The sequence below is a fragment of the Paroedura picta genome, chromosome 6 (assembly GCF_049243985.1).
Source record: "Paroedura picta isolate Pp20150507F chromosome 6, Ppicta_v3.0, whole genome shotgun sequence".
Classification (NCBI taxonomy): Eukaryota; Metazoa; Chordata; class Lepidosauria; order Squamata; family Gekkonidae; genus Paroedura; species Paroedura picta.
The window spans coordinates 77,947,809-77,972,901 of NC_135374.1; the positions used below are offsets into that span (position 1 = coordinate 77,947,809).

At 41.6% G+C, this 25,093-nt stretch overlaps 1 long non-coding RNA gene across 1 annotated transcript in view; it reads left to right on the forward strand.

The window, feature by feature from the left end:
* The first annotated feature begins 538 nt into the window (after positions 1–538).
* LOC143840122 (uncharacterized) overlaps positions 539–25,093 on the forward strand; it is a 63,199-nt gene continuing 38,644 nt past the window's right edge. The window contains exon 1 of the long non-coding RNA XR_013232036.1: positions 539–604. This is a non-coding gene — a long non-coding RNA (uncharacterized LOC143840122). The remainder of the gene's footprint in view (positions 605–25,093) is intronic.

Sequence of the window (25,093 nt, forward strand, 5' to 3'; positions counted from 1 at the left end):
AGAAAGTGGACTAGCCACTGTAGCTTTGTCCCCCATATCCCAACATCAATCAGGCAGTGAGCTCAAAGTTCATGGTCTACATAGAAGGCTGCCATAAGATCTAACATCATGAGCAGTGCCAATCTGCATTGATTCTGCTGCCTTCAAAAGTCATCCATCAGAGCAACCAACGCTGTCTCCACCCCATGGCCATGTCAAAAACTGGACTGAAATGGGTCTAGGATTAATTTTTCACCTAGATACATCAGGAGCTGGTCTGCAGCAGCCCTTTTAACCACCTTCCCTAAGAATACAAGGTGTGAAATGGGGTGGTAGCTGGCAGGGTCCTGAAGATCCAGCAATGATTTCTTCAGAAGAAGTCTAACCTTCAGCCCCTTTGAGAAAATACTGATGATAGGGAGAGATTGATAATCTCCTGGAGCGGTCCTTTTATCCATATATCAGCTATTTTTAAAAGCCACGAGGGGCAGAGATCCAGGGGGCATGTGGTCAGTCTCACCTTGGTAAGTAACATCCACTTTCTCCTTGGACAGGCACCTGAATTCTGGATCCCTCCTATAATCTCTTCCTACATTGGTCTTCACAATGAAGGGTCTGAAAAAGGGTGAGGAAATGGCTATTTACCATTTGTTATCAAGTTTCTTTTAATATTAAAATGGAGGGCACTACCTCTCCATTGATGTTTCGTATTACTGATATGAATTACACACTCAGTGATGCACAAAAATAATAAAGATTATTTACTTATTAAAAGAAAGCTATCATTTATCAAAGCAACAAAATATAAAATCATAATGATTACAAACACCCTGACTGCTGCATAGCAGCTAGAGATTTTGTGCATCTTAAGACAAAGAAAGTGTCTTATAAAGACCATAACACAAATATCAGCAACTGATAACAGGACACTCTCAACCTAGAGGTGATAACAATCACTGTGTGGGTTATATTTTTAGACAGTATTTTTTTTAAAAAAATAGCAAAACAGCATGACTGTCACAAACTGTTCTTGTTCTTTCTGAGGCCCAAGGCAAGAGTCCCTCCCCTTTCTTAGAGACAGAATAGCATTCAAGATCTGAGAATAACATAAGAGTATGGATTAAAGGCCCATGTAATTTCCATAATGTTTACTACATACTTACTCCTGCTCTTCTGGTTTGAGACTTTTCAGAGTTACTTGAGTCCCAAGAAGCTACTTATACTTACTGGGTGCTGATCCTGGACGATGGACATGGTATCGTGCTTCCAGGCTAACATTCATTGACATACACAAATACACACATAATGTAATAAAAAAGCAATATTTTATCATGTAGTCATTTTGTATAGGGTCTATGTCCTGATTATTGCTGCTGCTGCTAATTGGCTAATGAAAATGTGAGTATTTTGCCGTGTTTTAAGTTACAGATTTATTGTCTTTGGTATTGCTAATGTGGGTGATCTTTTTTTAAAAATAATTTTATTATTTATTATTATATGAAGCATTTACAGAAAAGTAAAGAGAAAAAAGCGACCAGCTGATATGGTTTGCCATCCTCTTTTAACATACATATTCAGTTCCCATCACATATTAATCCTAATCTAGAAGTTTTTACCATTTTTCTTAGCAAAATGATTGTTAATACATATGAGAGTATGATCTGTTATAAGAATATATTCTATTATTATCTTAAGTGATATAAGGTCAGTCCCCTTCATAAATTGGCCCTGACCTAAGAGTTACTGCTGCTGTCTTGTTAATACATATGAAGTATAGTTTGTCATCCTCTTTTAGCATACATATTGGCATACATATTCAGTTCCCATCACATATTGATCCTGATCTAGAAGTTATTACCTTCTTTCTTAGCAGAGTAATTGTTGATACATATGAGAGTATAATCTATTATAAGAATATATTCTATTATTGTCTTAGATGATATAAAGTCAGTTCCCTTCATATATTGGTCCTGTCCTAAAAGTTACTGCTGCTGTCTTCCCCACAGGAAACCAGGAGAATGCTCCACTGTTCATCACATCCTTCAGGTGGTCGCAGAAAATGAAATTGTGTTTTTTTCCATAGTAGAGTATTTCTGATTGTCCTTCTGTCAGGGCCAAAGAAGTCTCTTGCTTGATTCTTGCTTGCAGTCGCCTTTAAGTAGGCTCTGTATATTTTATTAATCTGGATCTCTTCCTCTGGTTGCACAGAGATATCTCCTGATAGCTTCCTGCATGCTATCGCCTTTGAATAGACTCTTTTTATTTTGTTGATCCAAATCACTTCCTGCTCTAAATAGACTTCCAGGTTTTCGGTGCTTTCCTTCCTTAAATCTGTTTTCCCAAGTTCTTCCAAGGTGCTTTGGATTTTTACATCCCTAGCTCTCTCCCCCTCCTGTTGATTAACTTCCAGACATTGAATTCTCGTTTGAAGTATTGTTGGCTGAGTTGTGTTTTCTATTTTTTCCAGACCGTCGATTCTGTCTAACAGCTCTTTCTTAGTCTTTCGGATTTGCTTTTCCACTTTATTGACTGCTTTCAATATCTTTGAGTTCCCTTCGCATAACAAATGGAAAAGCTGTGCCTTAGTTAATTTTTCCATAGTTCTAGGCAGTCACAAGCTATACACAGAAAGTCTCGTAAGGTCTCGCGGGAGCACGAGAGATCCAAAATTATCAGTTTGTCGATCTCCGTATCAAGTCAGCTTCCCCCACTGAACTCTCTCCAGCAAAACTTTAAAGTCTCTCTTTTCTTGAGCTCTCTCTTTGTTTGGTTAGTGGGTATAATTAGCTGGGAGCCTCTCACTCGACGAAAGAAGGAATTCACTTGTAAATTGGTTGAGGGGGGGGGGGAAGAGCTTGTGGGGAAAGAAAAGGAAAAGCCAGAAAGCTTTCAATCCTTACTGTTGTAAACTTCGGCTCCTGTCAGTCTGGTAAAAGATGATCTGGGAAGAATGTAGAGTCAGCTGGTCGTTTCAGGCTTAGAAAGTTATTTACGACAAGGGCACCATCATGACCTTAAGCACATGCCACGGTTGATCCGGAGAGCTTAGTCTCCCTCCCTCTCCACGGATCTGTAAAACCCTCAGGATGCCATTCCCAGTTCCTGTGGCGACCGGCGAGCAGATTTGCATATCCGCTCAGGTCTGCCAGGTGCGGTTGCTCCTGACCCTCAGCATGGCTTAAGAGCATGACATAAGCCCAGCTGTTACGGCGCTATCTTCAGTCAAATCCCGCTAATGTGGGTGATCTTGAAATGCTTTGAAAGATGCGATAGAAACCTTTTGAATGAATGAACAAACGAACGAACGAGGCAGGTAGAACCCACCCACCTCCAAGGTTTCATTTCTACCTAGAATTAATGTTTGTACAAAACTAATGCTACTCAATAATGATATGGCCTTATATCATTTCTCATCTCTCAAGAACTCAGCTTGGATTTATTCATTCCGTTTTCAAAATGAAATAGATTTCCTTGCGAAGCCATTTTATTGAACAAAGCACTAGACATGTTAAGGCCAATTAAAGCAAAGGGGATGTATTGCAGTATGGATTAGAGAAAACATGGACATCTTGTCAGCGGTTCTATAGAGTTAACTTTGGAATGCTGAAGTAATGGTTTTGAAATAGCAAGGCATTTAATTGTCAGTAGCATTTGTGCGATTTTTGTAGCAGATCAAAGGGAAATCTACAGGCTTCCGTTACCTGTTTTTTGGGAGATTCACAGTGGCTTGATGACTGGAGGGGTGGGAATTGTACATTTGGTGAGGGACTGGTTTATTATCATGACCACATTTCACTACCATTCATCACAACCAGAATTTCATGCAATTGCTCTGTGTTTCAATGAGTGATAGCTTCATTGATACAAGGTAAATTCAGATATCATATCATAATATGCTTGGAAGAAATTCTAGTCCAAAATCCTAAGCACATTTTATTTCTTGCTCAACTCCCTCCTTGAGTCCCAGCATCCCAAGCCATGACTTATGGGGCCACTGCACTCAAACTTTGTTCTGCTGCCTTTGACCAACATGAATGCCCACCTATCTGCTGGCAAAGAGTATTTATCTTCCTCTTATCATTTCCTGTTGCAGGTGCAACTGTGGGCTGCACTTATGGACCAGATCCATAGAATACAGCTATTTCCCATATACAGTTTGCCCCTTTGCATGTACTTTATGCAGGACTCTCATATCCATGTCCATGACAATATGCACCAGCTGCGTTCTACACAGAACGGTTTGACAATGGATTTAATTTGGATATCCTCTCTTACTCTGTCCATTCTTCCACAGCCTAATCACAAAACCAACAAAATAAGCCCAGCTACAAACAAGGTAAGGTTTTTTATCTACTTGAGGGACTTTCCCAGACATGTGGAGAAATATGACTTTGTCAATTAACCAGAGGAGAAAGACATCCCATCTCCAGATAGCCTGATGACGACTGACCATGCCCAGGAAACAAAGCCCCTTAAAGAAAAGGGAAACGTAGGCTTCTGAACTCCCTGAAAGTTTACAGAATCCTGAAGGGAAACACCTGGGCTTACTAATTGCTCCCTTCTTTTGCGGTTCCCAAAGAGTGCCCAGCTTTTATCCCATATCGATAGATTTGGAATCCTAATTGTTGTCTTACATTTTCAAGTACATTTTCTATAGTTCCTTACTGATTGCAAGAAAGACCAGTCTGCAGTCACAATATTTTTCTCAACATCAAACATATATTTGGGCAAAACATAAGGGTTTTTTGGGGTGCAGAGCCTACTGTAAAAAAAAAAAGATGTCTTGTTGATGCAAAGCCTCAGCATCTTTAGACTACGTAATTATTTTAAAAGGGAAAACACCAGATCCCATTGAAACTGCAACTCGCAGATCTTTTCCAGCCCTTCCACCTAAATTCCTTTCCACCACTCTCCAAAAGCAAGCAAAGGAAAGCCTTATAGACCTTGGGAAGGGAGCACCTAAGGCACCTTTTCAGCAAATAATTCTTAATTATAGCTTTCAGCTGTGCAGGCTTCACTGCACTGAACAAATGACTTCTAGGCTTCTGATCAACTCTTTTTCATCAGCCAGGCAGATAACAGAAGACAACATCACTTTCCTCATTCGTTTATTTACTATGGGGATGGGGATGGGGATACTCTGCCTGCAGAACAGTTATTATGTTGCCCCTCAAAGACTTCTGCTACTTCTTGGCAAATCTCACACACTTTTAACAGTGTTATATCAGGTAGACAATAAAGCCTTTATTGGCACAGAGTCAGCTTCCTGTTATGCATCATTTCAAGCTTTTGTATACTCAGTACAGTTTGGTTTTGAAAGGTCTCTTATTAGTGCAATCTTATGCTTATTTACACCCTTCTAAGTACACCAAGGTTACACTTTGTAGAAGACCTGGCTCTCTTTTATTTATTTATTTATTGTATTTCTATACTGCCCTCCCCAAAAGCTGTTTACAGGAAACAACAAAATAGTACAGGTAACATCATTAAAGTAACAGTAATGTGGTAACAATGACAATAACATTAACACAATAACAACAACAACAATAACATTAAAGGAAGGTGAAACTGCAAGAGCCTTAGCTCAACTCGTACTGAGACCCAGGGGTTGGGTGGATTTGTTCACAGTCATGGTAGGAGGGGAGGACTTGGGGACCAATTGGAAGCGATGAACAGGTTGACCTCAACCAAATGCCTGGTGGAGGAGCTTCCTTTTGCAGGCCCTGTGGAACTGCTTTAGTTTTTAGGATTCTTTTGTAGATCTCTGGAAGACCTGAGGTAGAAGATGCCATCAGGAAGAGGTAAAAGAGAAGACAGAAGAGCAAATGTGAATTGCAATCACTCTCTTCCCATCACAGCTAAACTGATAACTGCTTCAGGATCTAATTCAAAAAATATCAGTCCTACCCTGAGATATTCATGCAGTCCATTACTGTGCACATTTACTTGTAAGTCAGTTCTACTATTTTCAATGGGGCTTACCTCCAAGTGGGACTGCAGCCTTAATAGTATATCCCACCAATGATAGACTACTGAGAATATGGGAACCACCATTTCCTGCTACTTTTTAAACTAAAATGAAAGGTCTATGTAACAGCACTTTTTTGAGATCAGCTTCAGTGTGACAAATGTGAAATTTCATTAAAGTATATTTTTCTTGATAGAGTGGTTTCATGGTTTCTCATGAGAAGCCAAAATGTAACAAACCATATTTCCTGTGACATGTAGAACTTTTTTTCTTTCCTCATTTACTACTTCCTTTGCTGGTGTATCTGAGAAAGGCAGAAATCTATTTACTAGAAGTCTTAAAACAGGCTATGGTCCAGTGACACCTTTAAGAACAACAATGAGAGGCTGTCTAGGGGCAAATTCTTTGTGTCGAATCAGTCCCTGTATAAGACCAACATGACTACCCACCTGAATCTATCTTGATAATCTTTGTATGCATGAAGACAATGGGTAGATACAGTGATGTCAAGGAATTAAAAATCAACACTTAAAGTGTTGGACTAGGATTTGGGAGATCCAGGCTCAAATCTCCTGGAGATTGTTGTGGGTGTTCTTTGTGACCTTGGACCAGTCACGTACTCAGCCAGGCCTATTATGACAGATGGACAAAGGTCCTTCCCATTATTTTCCTTCAGCAGTCTCCTGTATGACTGTTTGGAGTGTGTGCATGCACAGCATCTAACAGCCAGTCAAGATACATAGAATCCAGGAAGTTGAAGTGGAGAAGAAAATCTATAAAACTGTCGGTTTGAGATAAATAAGGTTTGTGCCTCCAGAGAGGACTGGCTGGGGAATGGTCCTCCCTTGGGAAAAATTTCAGTCTGGCTCTTAGAAAAGGTAGGATAATTTAGTACTTCCAAAGGGTTAAGATGGAAGAAACCTTTCTCAGGAAACCATATAAGTATCAGAGTCTGGCTTTCAGGAAAAGCATGTTAGTTAGTGTATACTTTAGAAGAAGAATATACCTCAGAGTCTATCTTTTGGGGAAAGCTGGTTAAAGATCTGGAGTTTTTATGAGGATCTCACTACTTGAGATGGGCATGAACTGCATGAGCATGAACTATGAATTGAACCATGAACCAATATACTTGTCTGCAAACTGAGCCAATTTCACAATCCATTTAAACTTCAAACCCTTGGTTTCTGAACCTCATGTCTTTTCATAGTGAACAGAACTGCTCAACTGTTCAGTTTAAATGGCTCGGGGAAGCAGAAAGCCAAAGTTCTAAAAAGCTGAACTTAGCTGTTTTAATTTAAAGGTCTCTGACTGACTGCTCCCTGCAGCCTTTTGTGAACATTTCTTCATGAACTATGAACCAGACAAAATTCATGATGAGTTTTAGTTTATCAACCATGCCCCTCCCTACTCACCACTTCTACTGGGGGATTCCTGAACTTGTAGGAAAGCCAAAGGTTCACTACAAGAGTTATGAAAGACTGGCAGACAAGTGCTCTCTGTACCAAATAACAGTCAATTGAAACATTTTAACAGAATGAATCCGGCTAATGCTGTATGTTACACATGTAAATAGTTTCAAACTTTTTTCCTGATCCTTATATCCTTATATCCATCCCATGATATAAACTGAAGTTACTGTTTTTGTTTGTTTGTTCATTTGTTTGTTTGTTTGTTTGTTTCCCTCATGTTTCCACTGAAGTCCTAGGGCAGTGCTCCTCAGCTTTTCTGAGTCTGTAGGCAGATGTGAAATGTTGACTCAGGGTGGTGAGTGCAATCACAAAATAGCTGCTACAGGAGTCTGGACCACACAGAGAGAGGAAACCCAAATGCAGGAGAGAAGAAGAAGAATTTACAATGCACTGGAAAGAGAGGTGGGAGAGAATAAAACAAACCCTTGGGTGGGAGTTGCCACAGCAACAACATTAATCAGTTAATCAGTTTTGCAGGGCTTGTAAAATGGAGCTGGACTGTCAGGACTATGGTTGAAGCCAAAATGACATGTGGAAGTGCTGATCTTTCAGCTGGAAATCCACCAAATTTATGGCATCTAAAGGGTCTTATGACCCTCCCCATGTCGCTCCTGATGGAATAGTGAAAATTGAGCAATCTTCTATAATAATTTTAATGTTTTAATTAATTAGTTTAATTTTATATTGGAATTTATTCTATGAATGCAATTTCTATTGATGTAACCCACCCAGAGCGAAGGTGCGTAATAAATATAACATCATCATAATTATCATCTGCACAGCCAATAAAATGTTTCATGGCCAGTCATGAGCCCTGTTGGGCAAGAAACCCACCTACTTTCAAAAAACACTGAGGGGGGGGGCAAGGAAGATGTTCACAAGGACCATACTGGGAATCACTGTCTCAGGGAGAACAAAAGATTTCTAGAACATGACCCAAGTGTTACCAGGAGGAAGAACTCTAACATAAGGTGTTAGATATTACAATACTATTTTTGCATTCTATGCATTCTATGAAACTTTTTGTTGCCCCATATAGACCAAATTTTTAATCAAGACACGCCCCCCCCCTGGTCAATGGTGTCCTGCTTTACCAATGTTCAAATCTGGTCACCTTACTCTAACACCATCATAGCTATAGTAGAAAACAACACTAATTAGACTGTGATAAATTCCCTCAAGTTTACCTAAATAACTGTTTTTAGAAGCCACTTGTGTTCAATTTGTCAAATGAAGGTTGGGTTAAGGTGAGACTTCTCCTCATCGATCAAACGTTTTATCACATTACCTCAGCAATATTGTCATTACCTCAGCATATTGTCAATTTGGCTATCTTTTAGGGGAGAAGTAGGGTATAAATTAAGTAAATAAAAATGTATAAATTTATGATGCCAATAGTTTTGTGCAAAGCTATGTGGGATTTATGCATCAGTAATTAAGCACCGAACTGTAGCCCTTAAAAGCTATCTAAAAATGTTATGAAAAGGCATTTAGTTTTCAAGTTCAGTATTGATGTAACATAAAAAATGTAGATCTGCAATTCTGCAAAAAGGTCCTTTCCTATACTTCCTTCTCATCTCTCTCATTACTGTATTGCAGAACAAATGCTGCAAACCTGAATCATAAGATGAGGCTTCAACTTCAAGGCTAGTCTGTATGGTCTGCATGAGGCAGCTTCAGTCTGTTCTGGCTGCTGCATTACATTGGACCTTTCCTAATACCCTCATATCAGCTTCAAAAGCCTCTGTAGAGGGATGGAATGCTTGCATTTCTTTACTGTGGTGATTTTCAGGTCCTGCTTTTTGTAACATCAGGGCTGAACTATATTGAGCTTCTCAGGGAAGCAACTTGCTTAGGCCATCAAGAGCTATTGCTCCAATTCAAATCTGTTAAATGTTTAATCAGCTGATGTGATGACTTCACCAAGTGGCCTGTTTGCTTACTAAAACTTTAAAATGAACAATCATCTGAGAGGTAAGAAACAAATAGGGAATCTTGTCACCAAATGGTTTTGCAATTGAAATGGTACTGATAAGAGTTCTTTTCCTCCATTTCTTTAAGGAGGAATTTGAAATCTGTTCCTTTATTTTGGTTTTAACTTGTAATGTTTTAATTATTAGTACAAGCCTCCTCAAGCCAAGAGAAAAAGCTGGGCATATAAACATTTTAATACATCAATAATAAATAAAATAAATGTGGAACAGAACTGAAATCATTTAATATAACAAGGGGCTATTCTGATGGGAGACCTGGGAGCTGCTAATGTAGTGTGTGCTCGTCCTCTGCTGCTGTAGAGGAACCCAGGAACATGTGGCCATGTAGGAGAAGCTCATAGAATGACTTCTTTCAACAAGTGGAGATCTGCTGACAAGGAAAAGATTAGAGGGAGGGTTTCCTACATGCCTAGGTTGGCCAACCTTCAGGTAGCACTTAGAGATTTCCTGCTTTTACAGTTGATCTTCAGATGACCAATAACAGCTCTCCTGGAGAAAATGGCTGTTTTTGAGTTGGACAAAATGACGTAGAGGTCTCTCTTTCCCAAAACCCTGTCCTCCCCAGGCTCCACCCTTCAAACCTCCAGACATTTCCTGACCCAGAGCTTACAACCCTACATATGGCCCAAATTTCCCAGCTCAGAGCACTATGCACATTCTCATGGCTTCCATCCACTGAAAATAATTCTAGGAAACCTACAAATGTTGCTTCAAGTCACTCAACAATGATTGGAGGCTAATGTACATGAAAAAATACTTGGCTAGATCCAGTCAGGTTTTCATGCAATGGAAAAAAATAGTGGTTTGCTATACCCCCATGACAAGAGCCTCTTGTGGCACAGAGTGGCAGCGACATGCTGTCTGAAGCTGTCTGCCCATGAGGTTGGGAATTCGATCCCAGCAGCCAGCTCAAGGATGACTCAGCCTTCCATCCTTCCGAGGTCGGTAAAATGAGTACCCAGCTTGCTGGGGGGCAAATGGTAATGACTGGGGAAGGCACTGGCAAACCACCCCGTATTGAGTCTGCCATGAAAATGCTAGGGAGTATCACCCCAAGGGTCAGACATGACCTGGTGCTTGCACAGGGGATACCTTTACCTATACCCCCATGACAGCCACTGCTCAAACTTTCAAAAGAGCTCACAGATTGAACAATGTGAGAATGTGGAGTTAATGCCTTTTGAAGAAGATTAGACATATATGCTTTCTAAAATGTTCTGATGATCCTTCACTAGAAATTAAATAGCCTCAGAGTCATTTTAGTAAAGGCTGTCCTTGAAAAAGCTGTCCTGACTGCATACAGTTATGGCATGTGGACAAAGCTCCTTGCAGGTGACCTTTATTGGTTAGGGGGCAAATAATGACAAAGTCAGCCCTCTGGAATATTCAGGCCCAAGGCATGAAGAGCTTTATAGGTTGCATGAACTGGGACAAGAAGCTATCTGGAAGCCAGTTCAATTGTTATAATATTTAACAAGCTTCTGTTTTTCCAGTTATGCACTAACTGATTGTGCAAGGGTGATCTGATGTAAAACTAATGATAGTAGGCAGACAGAAAAGTTTCAAAGACAAAGGTGTTTTCCTTGTAGATACATTCAGATGGAATTTGCACAGAAGAATGCTAAAAGAAAGACTCCATAGCTAAAGCAGTATCCTAGTCTATATGTTTTCCTGGTCAAATTGGTATTTCAAGGCTACTATATGAGAAACTGGGGTGGAAAGGTTGTTTGCTGGTTCAACGTTGATGTCTGGAATCAATAAATACACTTTGCTTTGGACACTGGGGAAGTAAATTATTTTCACTATATTTAAGCACTGAGCTATTTGCAGAACATTTACACTGACAATTTTCCATTCCTCTCTTGGCATCTTTTATAATGCCGCTAGTGTCTGAAAGGGAAACCCATATCAAATAATTGCTTTTGTTATTTTAATTACCCCATAGTTCTTTTTGTGCTCTTCCCATTTTTATCCGACTTGGGATATCACAGATTTTTCTTCTTCCTCAGGTTTGTTTGTTTGTTTGTTTGTTTGTTTGTTTGTTTGTTTGTTTGTTTGTTTGTTTATTTATTTATTTATTTATTTATTTATTTATTTATTTATTTATTTATTTATTTATTTATTTATTTATTTATTTCTATACCGCCCTCCCCGGAGGCTCAGGGCGGTTTAAATTAAACTTATAAACAATACATGGAACAGTCTGTTCATCTAGGCTGTAAATTGTGACTCTCTTGCAAAATTTAAGAGTATGTACATAGGAACCCAAGAAGCTAGAAGTGGCCTAGATTTCTAGATAAACTAGATTTCTAGTTCTGGCTTCTCCATGTATTTCAGTCTCAAAGATTATTCTGCATATATTAGGTGATTGTGTCCATATGGCCCATTATGCACGGCCGCCGAAACGGCAATTTCGGGTCACATGAAAAACGCGGAGGGAGAAGAAGTGAAGCAAACCGCTTATGCATGGGACACAACGGCGGCAAAACCCAGAGTAACCGATTATGCACGCGGCGACCCCAGCGCCGCTTCTGGTTGTGCCCTGGTCACCTGGAAGCTGTGCTTTCTTTCGCGTTTGGCTAACGCAGCTTTTTCGGCGGCATGCACTGAATCTGCAGCCGGTTGCAGCCGGCGCTGTGTGTTATCGGTGATTTTAGTCGCCGCCATTCCACCCCAAATGCATGCTATACCCTCCGTGCATAATGGGCCTATGAATTACTCCCTGACAATGCAAATTACTTTGTGAGAACATTAGGCTTCCCATGAATCTTGGATACGGTGTGCAGCATTTGGTACTATATATATGATAACTGGATAGGTAGACAAAAAAATTATTCATCTTCTTTTATAATTATGCTCTGCCTTGAATCTCAACAAGAAAGGCAGGCAACAAATGAAATTAATGATGATGATGATGATGATGATGAACCCAATGAGCTTCACTTGTCCCCCTGCCCCTCCACTTAAACATACATGTGACCACATGCTAGTTAGCATTGTATTAATAGACTTCATTTTGAGGGACGAAGTTTGATCCATTCTCTAGGGATTTAGAAATAACTGTATTGCTTAAGACTTATATTGTTAAAGACACAAACATGCACACATAATATACACAACACACAAAAATTTTATTCAGTGTTTCCTTTTCAGAAGATGAGTTGAATGAAGTTCCACGCTGCCCATTAAACTCTCTGGATCATCACTGGTACTATGCTCAGATTCTCTGTGCATGACATTTTGTATCATGATCTTTGTTCAGATAGTGCAGAAGTATTATCACAGCAGATGCTGTCATAAATGAAGATTTACAGTCTTGATTTCTTCAAAGACATCTTTAATGCTTGGGCTGCTTGGCTTCCATGCATTGTAGTAGGAGTCAGTGAGCTATGAATTTTTTATGGTCCTTGGCTTCTGTTTCAGGCAAAATGCGCCATCAGATTTATTGTAAGGATAGAGAGAACTATAGTTAACTATTCAGATTTGTGCCAGGAAAAACCCAGAAGTGACATCATGCCTCTCTAGGAATCACCAGAAACTCTTATACTCACCATAGATCTTATGTCATTGCCCTCTGTTTCCCCCCTTTTTTCTAATCCCCCCCACATCCCCCTGTTGTTAGGCCATGCTTAGCAAATCGACCAGGTGCACAAGGGCCAGAACACTGTGGCACAGCTCCTTACTGGGACTAAAGGGAAGGTTTACATCACACCATGCTCTCCCAGCTGCACTGGCTCCAGATTGGAGACTGTATCAGGTCCAAGATTTTGGTGCTCAACTTCAAAGCCCTTAACAGTCTGGAACCCCCGTACCTACTGGACCACCTGTTCTGCCATACCCCACAAAGAGCACTAAGATTCTGTGTCCAGCACTTGCTGAGGATCCCTGGCCCAAAAGAAATAAAACTGGCCTCAACTTAAGCCAGGTTTTTTTCAATCTTGGCCCCAATCTGGTGGAACAGTCTTCTGGATTAGATCAGGGCCCTCTGGAACCTTCAAGAGTTCCAGAGGCCCTGCAAGACAGAGCCAGGTCTTGTTCCACCAGGTCTATGGTTGAGGCCAGGAAATCAACACCAAGACAATGCTGGCCTCCTTCCTCACAAAACCAATAATGCATCATCCTCAAACCAACGGCCGAGCAGAAATGAAGTTCCCGTTTACCCTAAAAGAGGCAATTTAATGCTAATAATATAACTTAATTGAAAAGTTTAACTGTTTTCAATTGTTATCAATGTAACTATATTACCTACATGCCTGTTGTTACCCACCCTGAGCCAACTGGGGAGGGTGGGTTCTTCTTCTTAATATTGATCAGAATTATGGTATGGAGAGTGGGGTTAAGCTTCATGTCACTTTTTTAACTTTAAAAAGCCACAGGGATACTCCTTGTCCCATTGGCAAAACCATGTATACTGATGAGCTATATGTAAGTTTTCCCCATTGGGCAAATAGTGTTCTACAGGGACCATTTCAGGTTGGAAAAAATGGTGCAGGAGAGAAGCTTAAGTCTCTCCCACCCACCCCCTCCCCAATCCACCATGGTCCCAATCTAAATAATCCTCTCTGTGCATGGAATGGAGTTCTGAGTGTAGAATTTGAAACACAGTTCAGATTGGTGGCTATTAGGGAAATGAATGTTTATTTAGAAAACCCAAGGCCATGGAACGCAGTGGGAGACTTCTGAGTAAGCATTCATGGGCTCACAGTGAAAGGGGTGGCATTGTGATGGCTACGGAGTAATTAAAATAGGCATCATAAGGCCTCTATTCATAGAAGGGGCCTTAAGATTTGAGCCTGGAATATCTTTTTTCTTCCCACACTTTTTTGTTTTCTAACATATAGCCTGATCAAGACTTTAACAAATTCAAATGTTTGCACATTGTTTAATATTATTTTGATTGATCAGAATAAAAACTTGTAATAAACATGCCTATGGAGTTTACTTTGAACCAGCATAGCTCTCTGTAGGCTCTGTCAATGCCAAAAAGCCCACTCTCCAAAAGGGAAACTGATTTCTGTAGTCTGGACATGAGCTGTAATTCTGGGGGATCCTCAGGTCCCAACTGTATTTTTGCACTACTGTCCTTTAGAACTTGGACCTGGCTATATTAAAACCTACCCATCTTCCCCTTCAAACTCAAAAGCCAAGTGTTTCTGTTCTCCCTGACATTTTTCATAATAAAAAGTATATATGTCCTTCCTGAGTGCAACACAGTCTATGGCTGCTTTCATTTATCTCTGTGTGTTTTCTTTGAGTCCCTCTGTCTCAGTCATAACATCTTCTACTTTCCAAATGTCTAGATTTGGGTTGGTGATCTTGAAAATTCCTAATGGTATCCTGGTGCTCTTCTTTAGGTTGCCAGATTACTGCCTCGCCAGAATTTTTTGTAAGAACATGTAGCAAGAGCCAAGGCAGTGCGTCTGGCTCTTCCCCCTCAGAAGACTGCAGCATGAGTAATGGCATTCTAGAAATGAAGGCAAGCTGAGAAAAAGATAAAAGCTTGTCCAGCATGAGTAATTTCCAGCAACTGCACTGAGCACTCAGCTACTGTAGTGGCTGCTTTTGGGTGCCTCTGCCAGTACAGGAACTGCATCAATGAAATATGAAATGTGACTAAGCAATGTAAGAAATTCTGTACGTTGTTTGCATTCATTTTTAAGCTGTGAGCAAACCTGTCTGAGCCTCTTGTGGCACAGAGTGGTAAGGCAGCAGACATGCAGTTTGAAGCTCTGCCCATGAGGCTGGGAGTTCAATCCCAGCAGCCAGCTCAAGGTTGACTCAGCCTTCCATCCTTCCGAGGTTGGTAAAATGAGTACCCAGCTTGCTGGGGGGTAAACGGTAATGACTGGGGAAGGCACTGGCAAACCACCCCGTATTGAGTCTGCCATGAAAACCCTGGAGGGCGTCACCCCAAGGGTCAGACATGACCCGGTGCTTGCACAGGGGATACCTTTACCTTTTAAACCTGTCTGAAACAACCGTAGATTTTGCTTTTTTTAACGACCACCCCCCTTGATAAAATATTTTAAAAACAGGGCGGATAATGAACTATATTGTTTACTTTCAAAGTACATGTCTGTAACAATGAAAATAACAGTTTATTACTATGTAGGCATTAGGTGCTGATGTGTGTACTTTGGAATGTTTCCTAACTTATTTAGATTTTATACGGATGCTTGTTGCAATAGATGTGCCGGTGTTTGTCTCTTGTGGCCCTTCCTTGCATACTCAGGGAATTGCTAATTGCCACTGTGGGATGGTAGCTGAATTTCCTCTTGGCCAGGCTGGATTCTGGAGATTTTTGGTGGAGGAATCACTTGGGCATAAGATTGGGGTCACTGTGGAGCAGTGGGCAGGTAGTTGTGAGTTCCTGTGTTGTGCAGCAGGTTAGACTAGATAACCCTGGAGGTCCCTTTCAACTCTACGATTCTGTCACCCCACTGTTCCTCTTTTGCTCCCAGAAATGCTGCCCATAAACCAGCATGAGGAATGAATGCTATGAGAGCAATGAAACAGTCCCCTGGGACAGTTTCCAATTTGGAAAACAATGTGGGAAAGAAAGTGGGAGCCCCTTTTCCATGCACAGTGTGGCCCTAATATGAATTTTTATCCCAGGCATAGAAAGTTAAGAAAACCTGCAACTCATATATGATTATTACATAGATGAATCTCTTCACCCACAAGAAACTGCCAAATTAGGATCTTTTTCTCTAAGTAATTCTAGAAGGTTACAGAACTAAGAGCTACACAGGGCATGTGTTTTATATTTAGAAAGTTTTGTGGCTCTTAATAACCTTGAGAGATACCCTTGGGACCAGCTCAGGCATTGATAATGCAATTTATTGATAAAGCTGGAAGCTTGAGTAGGCCTGCAAACAACAAGCAAGCTTTTGTATGAGCAGTTTAATGCTCTATTTGCATTCCTCTTCCTGAAGGACTGAGCATTGGCTGTGCTCTGTAGGATCAGCAAGTCAGCAGCAATTAATGAAATAATGCAAGCTCCATGGATGAGGATATCACCCCTCCCTTCCTCTTCTAAAATCTACAATCTAGATCTATAAAGCCTTCAGCTTTATGGTTACTCAAGATGGTTACTCATCTGTATGGATTGCTCTGTTTTTTGTTGTTTTTTTTGCTTACAGGCAAGTATGTTTAGGAATGCAGCCAAATGGGTTAGTAGGTGATCCTTGCAGGAATACTAATGAAATTCCCTTATACGTCAAGAATACAAATCAGCATGTTCAGATTTGCTAAAGCAACAAAAGATCTGAAGATTTGCCCAGCATCTTTTAAATTTAGTGTTAGGTTATTCATACATATGAAATAAGTGACAAACGAAACAAGGTTCTTGAGGTATTCTGAGCCGTTGAAGAAAGACAGCATACAAATCTGAAAATAAATAAAGATTATCAGATTTATTACAGCATGAGTTTTCATGAATAATTTCTTAGGCATATTACGCATGGGTGTTTTCTGTCACTTTCACCACGTGTGTCTATTGGGTTTTCTTTCTCATTCTGCATTGATTTTCTTCCCTTCAGCACTGATGCCTTTTTCGCATGCAGGGCCAAATTGCATGATGTCTCCTATTTGAAATTATGGGATAATAAATTACACTATTTCCCCCCTCCACACTCTGCCTCCCTATCTCGCCTCTCTCTCTCCTCACTGGTGGGGGAAAATGCACCAGAGAGAACATTGTGCTCTTTGACTCACCTCTTCTCAGGCTGTCAATCAATGGAGGCAACCAATCGGAGGTTTGTGGGTTTAACCAATTTTTTTTATTCTACGCATGACCAATTTTTTTTATTCTACGCTATGCATATGCATTGCCATGGAAGGTAAAACACCCCCCAACCCTCCCTCAGCCAGTGGTGAGGGAGGCATTACTGCTGTCCCTTCTGCTCCTCCCACCCCACCCTGGTCCTCCTGCCTGCTGCTCAGCCCTTCTCTTTCCCACTCACCACTGCACGACCCGAGCTACATTTCAATGGGACTGTGAAAGGCCGTGAGCCGGAGAGCCACTGGATTCTGCTGGCACACCCCAAATCCTTCAAAGATTCTGACCCTGGAACGTCGGCTGGAGCTGGGACCTGCTTCCTTTCCCTGCTGTCCCTGCCTCTCGCGCCGCCCAACTTGGATGCTGGTTTCATTCATGTTACTGACCCCCTCCTGCAACACACCCAACTTCTCCATCTGTGCAAGATAGGTAATTGTATGAATCTTGCTGTCCTCTTCCCCAAAAGTAGCCATTTCTTATCTTATTTCTTTCTGCTGTAGGTGCTAGTGTAATTCCTTAGTCTTATTCTGTAGATAAAGCTACAACTTATTTTAAGCAGTGTTTATTGTCTGCCTTGGATTTCTGAAGGGCTTAATCACCTTGTAAATTATGCAAAAGAGATCCTGCTAGTTATCCCCGTTTTCGCATGGCTGATTATCCCAAATTTTTGATCAGAGCATTTTGGGATCACAGGGCATTTCACTTAACACAGACCGCAAATGGCCTTGAATGTTAAAACCAAGCCCTTGAACTGTCGTGTGACTGTTGTACTATATGGTGCTCAGGGCGGATAGGTGGGTGGGGTTTGGTGATACAGGGGTGGGGGCATACCTGGGCAGGCTCTGAAGCTGGCAGAGCATATGCCCAGCCACTTTCTGGCAACTATAGCTCCAGCAGGCTGGTGGCTCGACCACTGTCATCCTTGCTGGCTCGAAGCCCCTGTGCTGCCTAGCCACCCCCAATGCAAGTTCATGCAGCTGCCCTCCAGCCAGCCAACCAGCAGGGCAGGCACCATTGCTGCAGGGCTGGACACTTTTTGCTCTGTTTTTCCCTGCATGGCTGGGTGTTCTCCTTGCCAGAGCGAGTCTGAAGGGTGCTCTACAGCTGTGCCACTTGCTGTAATTGATACACCTGTGGAAGGAGGAGGGGGATAGGAGAGGACAGGCGGCTGACTTGAGCGGAGGGAAGAGGAAGAAGAGGCAAGCAAGGTGTGGAAGGAACAGGCCAGATGCCAGAGCTTGATTGATGTTGTGGCCAGTTTTGTGATGACAGACAACTGGGCCCAGCCATGAAAGCAGCTGAAGGAGCAGTGGCAGCTGGCTGGCTCACTCTCCCTGCAGCCCACCTTGACCTCATTGCCCCTCTCAGCCCTCATTAGGGGCTGAAAACCACTGTGCCTGGGACCCCAGTCTTTGCTCTGCATGGGATGGTGGCCAGTGATGCTCCTCTAAGTGGTACCCAGGGCACATGCCATGGCTGGCACACCCTAGATATGCCGCTGAATAGGCCACAAGCTTTTCAGGCTCCAGTTCCCAAGTACAAATAGGGCTCAAAGGGTGGTTGAATTGCCAGCACTAAATACCAGTTTAAGGACAGTACCCTAAAAGTGGTGTGTGATTACCCCCCCCTTCATTGATTGTCTTTTGTTGTTTATTTTAGACCAGGCTTTGTGCTTTTGAATGGACAGAATGTCTGATTTTTTCAGCCAATAACAGGTACAGTGAAACTCTAGTTTCTAAACTTTTAAAACTTTAAAACTTTTTAAATTAGGGTTTCAGAATTTTGGAGAAATAAGCAATCAGTAGATTTTTAACAGTGGCATCCCATGAAACACTTTCCTGGGAGCAAGACTCATTGAATAGGCCTGAGAAGTAACCCAATACTTCTCAGATATTTCTCAGAACTCAATACTTCTCGAGATCCTGCCTACAGATCACATATATGAATCTGAGTGTATCCCTTTAATTCACATTCGGTTTCACTGCCTCATGGAAAGCTGTTTCTTTTTCCCCCACCCCAATTTTCCATTTCAACTTCTGAGAATTTTCCATAAACCAGGATCAACAACTGACAGTTGTTACAGTTTCAGAGATAAACAGTTTTAGTCTTATTCCTTCTTCTTTAATTCTTAGAGGCTATTTGGAATGATGTATCTCATCTGGTTATATTGCATAACTTTATAAAATAATCCTGCTGTTCAAAACGGAGCTCAGCTTAATCCGACTAGACCTCCTCAGGGGTCTTAACCTTTTGCTCTAATTTTATAAACAAACTTAAAAAAAAGAAAGCTTAAAAGGAACTATTTTAGTACAAAGATGCAGAAAACTGAAGACTGTGGAACAGAGACTTTGATGGGAAAGTTAACTTTTCATTTACATTATATGAAGATTTACAGTGAAATCTTTTTTAAAAAACGTACTTCTTTCTAAATCCACTAAATGAGCATATAAAAAAGAAGGAGGAGGAGTTGGTTCTTGTATGCTGCCTTTCTCTACCTGAAGGAGTTTGAAAGTAGCTTATATTCACCTTCCCTTTCCTCTCCCCACAACAGACACCCTGCAGGTAGGTGAGGCTGAGAAAGCCCTGATATTATTGCTCGGTCAGAATAGCTTTATCAGTGCTGTAGTGAGCCCAAGGTCACCCAGCTGGTTGCATGTGGGGGAGTGCAGAATCAAACCCAGCTCGCCACTACACCAAGATGGCTCAAAGGTTGTGTGTGGGGGGGGCTGCCTCCTTCCTGCCCCATCCCTCCTATCTCCCAAAGGCCAGGCTGTTTGGGGAAGTCCATGGGCTGCCTCATTCCCATCCATCCCTATCTCCCAAAGGGCAGGCCAGGCAGAGATCAGTTCCCCTGGAGAAACGGATACTTGGGAGGAGGGAACTCTCTGGCTTTCAATCCCATGGAGGTGCAGGGATGCAAGACTCCAGGTGGGAAACAAAAAGAACTGCTGTGTGGCAGTAATTGCTAATAGCAATAAACGTGAAATAACCCATAAACGTGTCACTGTTTCTTCCTTCAATGGAAATATTTAATTGATAGCAAAATTTTCTTGAAGAACTGAAACCCTTTCAGTCTGTATGTTCTTCAGTTCAGTTGAATATCAGAGTAAATCAAAAACAGTTGTATGTTACAATAAACCAGAAAACATTGGTAGGGAAAGAGCTTACAAAGGGTTTCTCAATTAATGCCTCTATCAGATTTTCTCAACTTTTTTACCATTGAGAAACCCCAGAAATATTCTTCAGGCTTTGAGAAACCCCAGAAGTGGGATCTCCAGGCCCCAGATGGAAGCTGGCATCCATACCACTGTTCAGGTATGCCAGCCTCGAGATGGAACCTGGAGAACCACCAGAATGAAAGCTGCACTCCAGACTGCAGGGATCATAGAATCATAGAATAATAGAGTTGGAAGGTACCTCATGGATCATCTAGTCCAACCCCCTGCACTATGCAGGACACTCACATCCCAATCGTTCATCTACTGTAACCTGCCACCCCTTTGCCTTCACAGAATCAGCCTCTCTGTCAGATGGCTATCTAGCCTCTGTTTAAAAATGTCCAAAGAAGAAGAATCCATCACCTCCCAAGGAAGCCTGTTCCACCAAGAAACCGCTCTGTCAGGAACTTCTTCTGGATGTTTATATGGAATTTCTTTTGAATTAATTTCATCCCATTAATTCTGGTCTGTCCCTCTGGGGCAAGAGAGAACAATTCTGCTCCATCCTCCATATAGAAAAATACAGACGCACTGGGAAACCAATATGGCAATAAAATATCCAAATTGGACATATAGAGTTGTCTCTCTTCAGTAATTCTTTTATTCTTATTTCACTCAAGTCCCGACGTGTTTCGCCTTAAAGCTTTTTCAGGGGACGGGAAACTTATTTCTGTTCTTGACTATATTTTGAAATGTTACCACGGCTGATTGATTGATTGATTTTTAAATTTCTATACTGCCGCTCGCCAATAGGTCTCGCGGCGGTTTACATCATAAAATTCTAAAAACAGTAAAACCCCAATATTACCCAATTCACAATAAAACAATACCACGATACAATAGCGGCAGTGGACATCCTTTGTAAATCTGTTTAAATCCCACCTTGTTCAGCGTGGGGCACTGATCTTACTCTAGTGAGAGCAGGAGCTGTCTGATGGAACTTGGGGTCCAGTTGGAAAACCCGGGACTCTGCCCTGGCCTCAACCTTGTTATATCATGCCATTGTTTGTGTTACCAGAGAATTGAGAAAGAATGGGAAATTGCCTTTTCTAACCTTTTCCCCGTGACTTAGCATAATGGCAATGGGTGGCCCTGTGGGATCTGCAAGGGGGTGGAGACTCCAGGTTATTGGTTTGACCTGAACAATGAGTAGTTTTGCATGGATTGGTACCAGGAGTACAGTCATGGCATTTTATGACACTTTCATAAGGGTAGAACAAAGATACAAAGGCAATAATGATCAAGAAGATGTGCATCTTTTGTGTTTCTTGTGCGTTATGCTTGCTTAACCCACCACAGAACCTTACCCTCCCTATAAACCATATGTTCTTCAGAACCTAGAAATTAGCATCTCAACAAATTAAAACTTCTTGAAGTCAATGAATTAAGCAGTGAGCTATCATTAGTAGCAAAAGAGCCTCTTGTGGCGCAGAGTGGTAAGGCAGCAGACATGCAGTCTGAAAGCTTTGCCCATGGGGCTGGGAGTTTGATCCCAGCAGCTGGCTCAAGGTTGACTCAGCCTTCTATCCTTCCGAGGTCGGTAAAATGAGGACCCAGCTTGCTGGGGGTAAACGGTAATGACTGGGGAAGGCACTGGCAAACCACCCCGTATTGAGTCTGCCATGAAAACACTAGAGGGCGTCGCCCCAAGGGTCAGACATGACTCGGGGATACCTTTACCTTTTTTACTTTATCATTAGTAGCAAATCAGAAGCATGCCTATAATGTAGCAAATGTATTACTTTTGAACAAGATCTAGGTACTCCTGTATTATACAATAAGTTTTTAACCAGATTTAACGCTTTGCAGCTCTAAAATGTTAGAATGGCAAATACTTCTATGCACTTAGCCTTGTCTAATGGAATGATTAGATGGAAATCTGATATGGGCCAACTCAGCTGCTTCATGTGCTAAAACTTTAGGTTAGGACCTTGTCAAAACCCAGAGGATAAGCACACATAATAAATAACAGATATCATTATTATCCGGCAACATAGATCAGCTAATTTAGCTCTTGGCTATTAAGTGCTATCAGCTGATTGTAGGATATAACCTCAAGCTCTGGGAAGATGTCTGGTGATGACTAAGCCAAAACACATGGCAAATTACATTTCTGAACATGAATCCAGTATGTTGGTAGAGGAAGGAATCTGGAAGAATATTGACAGGCTTTTGCTTTTTGTTTTTTGCTAAGAGGAGAATGTTGATTCTAGAGATCAAAGTTGGGATTTATTTACAATACATTTATAAACCCTCTCCCATCCATGACTCTGGTGTAAATATAACATTAGATGTGTTCTTTCTACAACTACATTTCAAAACATTCCCCACATATATTCATGGCTCAAATTTATACCTTCTAGTTCTTTTTGGTCCTGCACATAGGTATAAGGGCAATGAGGATGCTTTACAGAGGTGTGCTTTCAAATAATTAGGGCTTTAATATAATAATGGATTTTTACCTTTTTGCTTTTTACGTTTGCCTTGTTTTTTACTATCTAGGTTTTTTGTAGTTAATGATACTTGGGAAGGACTGATAATGGAGAAACCACAAGAAGTTTGGGATTTTTGAACAGCATGATGACAAGACTGCAACCTGTAGTCTGCTGGAGCTCTTTGGCATCATTGTACTGATGGTGGGAAATCCAGACCTCATGGAGGCTAATTTAGAGGAGCATTATTTTCAGTCAGCCCTGTGACTGTCAGTGAAGCTACCCTACAGTGGTGTATCTATTCTATTTGGTGCCTGGAGCAGGTTGATGTGTGTGTGTGTGGGGGGGGGGGGAGAGATTACAGCCTCCAGGTGAGTCCCCCAACCTGAAGCTGGCAAACCCTCATCTCTTACTGGCAGCAGGGGAGCAGACCTGGTAAAGCCTACCAACCAGCCAGACACCACCACAAATTCACCCAGGCAGCAGCAGTGCTGGCCTCCAACTTTCCAGTGAGCAAACCGACGGGCTGGTGTCTTTCCGCCTTGAGGGCAACCCAGCCTCACTTGGTTACCGCTCCCACAGTCACTCTGCCCTATGCCTCCATATCTTTGATGTCCTCCCTGCAGCCTGGACTAACCTTCTATGGACCTCCGGAAACCAGCAGCCCAGCCAGCCCAGGCTCCCTGGCTCCAGCACCTAGAAAGAGACCTGAGGCCGTACTAAGCAGGGTGGGCACTAGAGCTCCAGCCCTAATGGTCCAAAACCTTTGAGGATGGAAGCATCTCCCATTCATCGGTGGTGCATGCAGGGAGGCTTGCTGGAGGGTTGTGCCCCCCCCCCATCAAGTGGTGCTCAGGGAACATGCCCTGGTTGCCATAGCCTTGAACATTACTGCTCCCACAAACGTGGATTTTTATGTTTCTACCTTTTCTATTTTGGATATAGCATTGCACATCAGTGATTCTGCTTCCAGGGGTGGCTCCAGGCAGCCTTTTTGCTCACCTAGTTCTGCTCCATACTAGAGCCTTCATCCCATATTGCATTTTTCCCAATGAATTTTCTATGAACCCCACTATATCCTTTTGGGGGGTTGTCAAAGGAGACTCTTCCTCACTTTCTGGTTGGAATGAGAACGAAATAAAACTCCTCTGGAGAACCAAATTGCTGCTTCTCTTTCAGACACTAATTAGTGAATATTTAATATTTGAAACAGAATTCTTCATAGCTGACAAACTTCTTGGCTGTGGTCAAATAAAGAAAATTCATTATAACACCTTTGGCAAGCCATTCTGCCCCAGCCTTCCACCTTCAATACGGTGACAACAATAAGTCTGCAATTACAGGCCTGTTATAAGGCTTAGTGAAATAATGTTTGGGAATTGCTTGGAACACTCGGAATGCACTCTATAAATGCTAAGTAACATTATTATTAGTAACACTCAGGAGTTCATTGTGTTCTGGGGTAGTTCATTTTGCTCACTGTGTCTGAATTCTGAGTCCTGTGATAGAGCCAGGGATTATGCAAGCAGTTTAAGTATCAGATATTCATTTGGATTAGCCCCCATCTGTTAATAGAAAAGGGCTGCCACAAATGTCAATCAAAAAAGAGAGGGGGGGGGGAAACAAGCAAAGGCTTCTGGCTAGCACAGCTGTTCAGGTGATCTGCTGCCTTCCAAAGGAATTTGTTTTGTTTTTTTAAATCCTGGTATTTATGACTGAACCAACTGCAGATAAAATAATCCTTCTTTGGTTAGGACAGCCCTATAAGGAATTTACATCATTTGAGAAAAAACAGCTGCTATATAGATTGATTCAAACACATGACCCATCCTAGAACTCTACAGAGCATAGCTAATAGAGCCAACTTGGTTCAGTGGTTAAGAGCCTCTAATCTGGGTGTAAACTGCACCAAGCTTTTATTCCAACCCCAGATAGATTCAGTCCCTGCCCTCTACACAGAATGCGATTTCCGTTTGGATTTGGGGCGATTTAAAATTTCCTTCTGCAGCAAGAAGGATTGATCCGGAGTGACCCTACCTTTATTGTGCGATATCTTAGGTTATGTGTTAGGTTATGCCTTCTGTGGCTATTTTTTATAGAAAAGGGGGCCATGTGATTTCATGGAACATTAAGTATTCCAGCTCTGAGGGGGAAAGAGATGAATTTTGGAAACGAATGTACTATAATAGCTTTGAGAGGAAATGGGAGGGATATTGCTGGTTTTTAATGTCACAGAGGAAATTGTGGACACGA